This window comes from Crocodylus porosus, unplaced genomic scaffold, assembly GCF_001723895.1.
Source record: "Crocodylus porosus isolate Cpor-Errol unplaced genomic scaffold, CroPor_comp1, whole genome shotgun sequence".
NCBI classification, from domain to species: domain Eukaryota; kingdom Metazoa; phylum Chordata; order Crocodylia; family Crocodylidae; genus Crocodylus; species Crocodylus porosus.
The window spans coordinates 80,487,675-80,494,335 of record NW_017728943.1 but is presented as its reverse complement, the minus strand read 5'-3'; positions in this window follow the sequence as shown (position 1 = coordinate 80,494,335).

The window sequence follows — 6,661 nt, the reverse complement described above, 5'->3', positions numbered from 1 at the left end:
TGATGTGCCGGTCATGGCTGAGGAAGCCAAAGCCCTCCTCGAAGCAACATTCCTGTAGCCGCCAGTTCTGTCTCCGCGATATCAAAAAGAGAGAAAGAGAGATTGAGGATAAAGAGGGAAAGAAAGGAAGACTCCACCTGTCCCTATTCAGCCTGTGCATTACAAAATAGAAGACAGACTAGGTGGAATGGCACACCTAAAACCTTCAGCATAAGTCTTCACAACAATTTTTTTAAAATACCCTTTGGTGAGAATGTATGGAGCAGATCAAATTCCTAGGCATTCGCAATTGCTGAACACCATACTCCTGAGGCACACTTTGGCCTAATGGTCAAACTAATTAGTGTCACCTTACAGAACGCACTGTAAGGGATAGCAATAGGATGAGATGAACATAGGGGAAAGATTCCCTTTTACTCTAAAGTTCTCCATTTTGTAAGAGGGAACATAGTTTAGCCCTTCATTGCAAAGTAATTTGTCTTGGTCTAAAGTAATCCAGGATTTTGTGACTTTGGCTCTGGGTTACTACACCATGCTCCACATGTAGCGGACACTTACAAGCTATAACTGGTTGAGAACGCAGACTGCCTCCCTCCCCCAACCAAGTGGTGTGAGTTAGGCACAGAGGCCTATTCTGTCATCTGTCCAGTAACTGCTCTGGTTTCTTATTCCATTCTGGGTGCAATTCAGTATCTTTGATTACAAAGCCTCAAGTGCTTGCTGTCACTCTGTGACCTCCAAGAGTAAATGAGATTCACTGCTAGAGCAAACCGCCCCAGATGTGAACAGCTGGGGGTCTAGCATTCTGAGCAGAGATCCATGGGCTAGTATTGTCTACCTCAAGTGGTCCAACAGAGCCTGAATTCACTGCCCATCAAGGTGAATTGTAAAAAGTCCATGGTAAAAATTGAACTTCTTCACTTTGGCTCACATGTCCACTCACCCGTTGTTCCCCTCTCCCTCCCACCCACTACCCTCCACAATTAGGGTGGCCATTGGTCCTGCTTTACACCAGACTGTCCTGTTTTCAAACTTTTTGTCCCCTGTCCATTTCTAAATGAGGCACCAACTGCAGAAAGTCCTGTTTTTCAGTTCATTGGTGGAAATATGTCAGTCATTTGTCCTTGCAATTCTATTGACTGTGCCTAGAGGTAAGGCTGTGTACAACGAGGAGGAAAAGGGTTCCAAGCCAGCTAGGGAGGAAGGCAGGTAGCCTTTTTGCTAGGGGTCTGCCCTTTGCTGCTGACTGAGCAAGGGGCCTGGTAGCCCCACCCCTCACTGCTGATTGGCTGAGGCAGCAGCCCCACCCTTCACTGCTGATTGGCCAAAGGGCCAGTGGTTCTCCCCTGCCCCCCATCCCCACCAAGGGGATGTTCTGTATTTTGGGAATGCATCTGTGGCCACCCTATCCACAACAGTGGAGAAATATATATATATACACACACACACATATATAAAAATCGCATGTATACACACACACACGATTAAAACATTTGAGCTCAATTAGTTGCGTGATTAAAAAAATTAGTCAAAATTAATCATGATTTTAATCGTACAGCTAAAAACTCAAAATTATGTGCAGAAAAACTCATGCAAAATTATGCAGGTACTTTGTATGGTTGGGGGGTGGGTGTAGGGTATGTGGGGGAAGGATTTGTGAAGGTGTGGAGGGCCATGGGTGTGTGTGTGGGGTTTGGAGCCCAAGGAGGTGGGTCCCCACATGCCCTGGCAGGATGTGTGTTACTGTGCCTCATGAGTGAGGGGCAGCAGTAGGGCTGGGGGGCCTTGGTTTGGAAGTGAGAGGCATATACAGACAAACATGCACACACAGCACCCAGAAAGTAAGCCTGTGGAGGGGGAGGTGTGGGGAGAGAGGGAAGGAGTGTAAGGGGGCCAGATTGTGGCCCCCACAGTGAGAGAGGGAGTGGGGCAGGGCTGGGGTGAATGGGGCCCTGGGGCCAGGGTGGGTCATGGGATGGAGCCGCAGGTGGCTCATCCAGGGGCAAGGGGTACGGCTCCCTGTCGCTGTGTGCACCCCCAGGAGAGACATGGGGCCACATGCCCCCTGATTTATGTGCAGGGCAGAGGTGGGCTGCCCACTGCAGGCTGGGGCTCTGCGCCCTGCTGCCTTTGCCCCAGGAGCTGCCGTATGCCATATTGTGCTAGGGGACATGCAGCAGAACCAGCGTGCGGCTCCTAAGACAAAGACAGCAAGGCGCAGATCCCCAGACCACAGCGAGCAGCATCCTCTTCCCTGTGCACAAATTGTGGGGCATGTGCCCCCAATGGCTTCCCCAGGGGTGAACACAGCAGCGGGGAGTCCTGCCCCTTTGTGCCGCTGGATAAGCCGCCCACAACTCTGTCCCACAACCCATCGCAGTCCCAGGGCTCCATTCACCGCAGCCCCTGCCCATGCCCCTGCCTCTGCCCTGCCCCCTCCCTCACTGTGGGGGCCCTGATCAGCCTCCCCCATTCCCCTTCCCTCTCCCTTGCCCCTCCCCCACAACACATTTAGCAGCGTGGTGCTGCTCTACACGCAGCATGCAAGCTGCCATCGCTCATGTGTCTCTGTCTGTGTGTCTGTGCATGCACCCCCTGCATCCCCTGCAACCGCCTGGAGCCCATGCCCAGGCTGCCCTGTGGTCCTCTGCACTGCCACTGCTGCCCCACTGGGTGGCCCAGTGGTGGCGGAGCAGAGCCCGGGTGCAGCCTTTGAAACCATGTGCACAAGTAACTGCAATAAAAAAATGAATGCAAGAACTGATTAACATGTTAATCACACACATTAACTGATTAATTGACAACCCTAATATCTATATATATATTTAAAAACATTTTTTAACACATTCTCTTCCCTCATACTTGCACACATAGAAACAGCCACTTGTTTCTCCACGCTAGAGAGCACACAGAAAAGCGAGGTTCTCATCCTATTGGGGGCCTCTGAATATTATCATCACACAGACAACAACAGAGGAGCATTGCTTGTTTCCATTTAACTAGCCACTTTTTCTACCTCAAGGAGAGGGGGCCTATTTTGGAAGCTTGAGAATCATTTCAGGAGAGTTTGACTTTACATAGGCTATTGCTAAAGAGTTTTAAAAGATTAATTTCAATAACTGTTTTTCTTTCTAGTTCCCCATGTAAACGATTTGTGCCTCTTCACTCCCTTTTTACATAATATCTACAGGCTTTATTTTTGTTGCTATAATAAACAACCTAGAGAATTCTACACAATAGCCAAATTTCTCCTGGCCTACTCCTAACTTTTTTCCGTACTCCACAGCTGTCAATAATTTGAAGGCATGAGAGAGAGAGAGAGGTTTGAGGCAAAAAAAGGGAGAGTGGGAGTGAGAACATGCCACAGAACCCCATTAAAGAGAGAAAAAAAGACACTGGGCAGACAAGGTTTTTTTGGAAGCACAGAGAGGGGAAACTGATAACTATTTTGTGAAACACATAAGTGTTATTATTCTATAATAAGGAAATTTGATGCAAAAGGTAGTGTATAGATATGTACAGCTTGAAAGTGAGAAGCCATAACTGCCCTGCAATGGGCAATTCTGGCCACTTAACAGCAAGATAAAGGCTCAGGTCCAATTAAAAATGCAGTGAGCATCAGGAGACTACTGCAATCAGTAAGCAGCCATTTATTTACCTTTGCCATCTCAAGTAAAACATTTCTGAAGTTCTGTCTGCATCTGTTACTTACTCCTGCAGCTACAGCAGAACATTATTTGTGACAAGAAAGTGACTAATTGGTGCTAATTTTTTCACTCGCACAATGTCTGTTCAAAATAAAGAGCCAAATTAAGAACATAACATATGCATCAGTCTGAAAGCATAATATTGCACATGCTGGCTGCAGTCAGGTGGCCTGAGGTGTTGCCAGTTATTTCTTATCAGACTCAGGTACATATTATGGATGTTTGCGGGCTGTGCCTAGGCGGAGGCAAGAAGGTGCAGCAGGCTGTAGCCCTGGCGGGGGCTAGGCCACTAAACTGTTTTCAGCAGCACTCTAGTTCCATTGTAGTGGGACAGGGAGCATTGATCATGTGACTCAAATACACACAGGTGGGACACAGTGTGGCAGAAGTTTGCCCTAGCTACTTCCTACATCCAACCTAACATCACTCAGGGCCCCAGCCTCACACAGGTGGGAAGCAGCGTTCTCCTGTTACCATACGGAAAGGTTTTGTACAGTGCCATGTGTGACATCTGATGTAATTATGCAATTATCTAATTTACATATTTGGACGTTTGCATAAAACCATCAATTTCATCTTTAAATAAACTGTGTGGATTAAGTGCTGGAGAAAGCATCATTTTAACAGATTCTGTGCATGAAGTCCGTTGCTTAGCTAGGAGATAGCAGCAAGACAAGCTCTATACACGCACTGCCCTGACAGCACATGACATGCTCTTCCTGGCAGACAGGCATACAAATTTCTCTAGGCATGAATAGAAGTTGTTCTGAGTTCATGGCCCTTGTGTTTCTTAATCCTTCTTTTGGCAGTACAGGTAGCATTATGGTGGAATGAACAGTTTGCAACAAGGGAGCTGGAACTGAGACCCAAATTCATAACACTTGTGGGCATGCCCCTTGGTCCTTGAGTTGAGCACGAACTCTCAAGTTGTTACAGTGAATTAGAAGTTACCCTTCAGAAACTGCCGTTCTACAACAGAAGATCACTATAAACCCTTTCAGCCATAACCTCATCTAGGAGCACTTCTGTTATTTATATAATGCTCCATGGAAGGGAGACATACCTCTGAGATATGAGGGGTAAGATCCCTTATTCACATTAGAATAGTTGCTAAAGCTCCCCGCAGTCCAGCCCCTATTGCTCTCAGTAATGATTTAGTATAATGGTGGGTACATGTACTTGTCTTCTGGGGAGATAGAATCGTACTTATTCCTCTGCATGTGCTGCTGTCTGCTAATAAGTACCATATTTCCTCACATAAAAACACACACTTTTTCCCCCAGAGCAGCTGAAGGGAATCTGGGTGTATATTACATAGAAGAATTATGGAGCCCCAAGAGTCCAGAGATTTGGCAGCAAAAGGGTGGTGACAGTGTTAATTGCCATGGCTCCTGGAGCAGCTGTAGGAGTCACAGCGCTTAACACTGCCACTGTTTGCTTGCTGCAAAGTCTCCAAACCCCAAGGGAATCTCTCGCCCACCCAGTCCTTCAGTTGGCTGCCATGCAGCAGGCCAGGCCCAAATCCACAGCACTGGACCTCGGGTACTCCAAGGCAGATCTTCTTCCCTCCTGGATGCTTCCAAAAACAGGATTCGGGGTCATGCTATCTGTGAAAAAAATGTGATATTCAGCTGACATGACAGGATTTGGTGCTTTTGCGGGAAGATATAAAGCCTCACTCTCCTGCATTTGTAAATATTGCAAGACTGAATGGTGCAACAGTGGAAGCTGTTGTCTGGGATTTGTCACAGTCATGGGCATAGAGTTAATCAACAGAGAACTGGGCTTCAACTTGTCACGTGAAAATTAAGACATTTCTACACACAATGCTTTACCAGAACCCATGCTGCATTGCAGGTGCACCTGTGCAAGCCACTTGGCACCAGCCGGCTCTTGTTATTCTCTGCAACCTTTTAACATGACTCTTGACAGAAAAATTACCAGCTGTAATGCACTTGTGACTTAGACAGTTAATTTGCACCTGTATCTAATTTCAGACTTGCTGGAATAACAGCAATTCTGTAATCAAAATATTGGGGAAGGAAAAAAAGAAAAGAAACCAGAGCTGCCAGTCACCAGCAGCTGCAGAGAAAGCCTTTACTTTACATTGCAAGTTGTACCAAAATTTTTTAAAGCTGAGGAGATAGAACTGAGTTTTCTCACAGCTATCTCTTTGGGAAGGGACAGACATGAGATTCCAGCTCCTTGGCTAGGGACAGATATTCAAAAAGCCTGAGCCTGAATTGAGTCAATGTTTGCAGGTTAGTCTAACCTGACTAGGCTGAACTGGTTTGTAACTGGACAGATATTCTCTCTGGACTGAGGAAATTCAGGCACGTGCCTGCAGTGGCTCAAGCTAGAAGCCAGGGGTTGCTAAAGCAGCCCTTCCTTCCCTTCTGCCGGCACCATCCCAGGCTCTTCTCTGCTTGCTGCTCAAGGGACAGGAGTGCTGCCAGCCCCAGGCTAGCACTCTGAGGCAAGTGCAGTGCATGCATCTGTTGATAATATGGAGCTTTTCAATCTCCCTCCCTGCTTTGTCATACTGTCTGCAGCAAACTGACAGGCAAGCAAGCCAGCAGGGGACTGATAACAGTCTTTATCACCCAATTACCAAAACAATAGCCTCTCTTCCATGGGCAACTGATGCCTCCTGACTCAGGGGGGGCACTTGCCCCCCCAGTGGCCAGTCAGTGACTGGGAAGGGGGTCCCCCATTGCCAATCATGCCAACCCAGAAGTGTCAGTGGCATGCTACTAGTACTTCCAGGCATCATAGAATCATAGAAGTAGGGCCGGGAGGGACCTTGTAAATCTTCAAGTCCAACCCCCTGCCTGGGCAGGAGAAAAAACTGGCCTCAAATGATCCCAGCTAGGTAGGCATCAAGCCTCCTCTTAAAGATCCCCAGGGTAGGAGCCAGCACCACTTCCCTTGGAAGTTGGTTCCAGATCCTAGCT